At 44.3% G+C, this 1810-nt stretch overlaps 1 pseudogene; it reads right to left on the bottom strand.

Moving 5' to 3' along the window:
* Nucleotides 1–215: 215 nt before the first annotated feature.
* Nucleotides 216–1268, bottom strand: LOC101356706 (macrophage scavenger receptor types I and II pseudogene; annotated as a pseudogene).
* Between the last annotated feature and the right edge of the window lie 542 nt (nt 1269–1810).

Raw genomic sequence — 1810 nt, 5'->3', positions numbered from 1 at the left:
GACCAAGAGAGGAAGTCATGCAGAAGCCGAAAAAGACACAGGAACCAAGGTCGCTTGGTGGAGCCAAAAAGGGATCTTGGAAGTCAGATGTGCTGATGACTAATCCAGAGATGAAGGGTCTTTTATTAAGATGGTAGCAGAGGGTGTCCCACCCAATCCACATGATCTTAAAAGGGTCCTGCCCTAATATGATCAGGTCATGAGATGTACTGGTCCTAATACATACTCAGTGTGCTTCCACTTCCTTTTTCCCCTTTCTGGCCTTTTTGTCCAGGATTACCTGGCTGCCCTGTCCTCCCAGATGGGCCTGGTAGTCCTCGAATTCCAGAAAAGCCAATTGCTCCCCAATCACCTTTAAGACCTGGGGGACCCATGGGACCTGGAATGCCTGGTGGACCAAGTTCTCCAGTAAAACCTCTGTCTCCTTTTTCACCTCGAGGTCCAGGAGGGCCTTGAATTAAAATAATGTTTCTCAATGTCTGAGAATGCTCCCAATCTTTCAGTCTGAGGTTATTCGTGATGTTATTCAATAGTTTCACTTCTCCTTTTATTTCCTGTTCCAGATGCACTTGTTCTTCTTTCATAGACATGATCTCTGCTGATGCATTGTACACATACTCCTCTAATTTTCTGATTTCCTCTTGTTGTTTAAATGTATTCTCTTGAACTTTGCCATTCAGCGTTTCTATCCTGAGCAGTAAATCAAGCAATGTGGTATTCAGGCTCATTAAGGACTTGGAGATTTCCTTTATTGCATTTCCATGTCCATGCACTGAGGAAACTAAGGTACTTAGCTGGAAAAGAACATCATTAAACCTCTGATCAGTTGTCACACTGAAATTCTGGAAATGCTCTGAGTCTATAAGGTTGGTTTCCATATCTGCAATATAGTGTATTCTCTTCTCCATGATGCTCATGTGTTCCATAACAATTTCTCGAAATCTTGTTTCATCTTTGCTGTCATTTTCTTTTCCTGTGAGACTTGTAGAGACACCATTTGTATCAATTGAACCAGCTGTGCAATTTTTCATGTCCCACTTCAAGAGTTGAGCTGCCACTATTCCAATGACTGGTATGAGAAGTGCAAACACAAGGAGATAAAGAACAATCAACGCAGCTTTGAAAGACTTCAGTTTCTCTTGAAGAGTAGGGCCATTTTTAGGATTCTGAGCAATCAGTGCCGTCATTGAGCGAGCATCAAATTTCACAGATTCTGAGCGATTTTCAGCTTCCTCCTGCTTGTCGGTAAGTCTGTCCCACTGCTCCATACTTCTGGTGCAGAAGCAGCTGGCTGGAGAGAGAGGGTGGACCGGTGAGAGAGTGAGGCTCCTAGGGGCTGCAGCCTTGTGGGAACCCCCAACGCTCATGGGTTTTACTTGAGTCAATCTCTTCTGAGATATAAAAGGGATTAAATAAGCAAGTAGAGGAGGGATGGGGTAAGATAGATGCTGTGATGCTTAAGACTTTGTGTCAACTTGGCTGGGCCATGATCCTCAGTAACTTGGCAGTTATGTAGTGATGTAATTTGGCAATTATGTAATAATGTAATTTGACAGTTATGTAATGATGTAGTCATCCTCCACGATGTGATCTAATCTCACCAGCCAACCAGTTGTAAGGGAAGTTTCTTCGGGGGTGTGGCCTGCATCCAGTATATGTGTGGACATTCTGGCAAAGCTTGCTTGCTTTCTCTGGATTTTGCGTTCTAACTTGTCATCATCTGACCTCTGGTTCTTGGGACTTGAGCCCGCTGCCTGCTGCATTGCCTGCCAATCTTGGGATTCTTCAGCCTCCACAGCCTGTGAGCCAG

Source organism: Trichechus manatus, unplaced genomic scaffold (genome assembly GCF_000243295.1).
Source record: "Trichechus manatus latirostris isolate Lorelei unplaced genomic scaffold, TriManLat1.0 scaffold00364, whole genome shotgun sequence".
NCBI lineage: Eukaryota > Metazoa > Chordata > Mammalia > Sirenia > Trichechidae > Trichechus > Trichechus manatus.
Note: the sequence above shows the minus strand (reverse complement) of the source record. Positions and strands in the feature narration are given on the sequence as shown.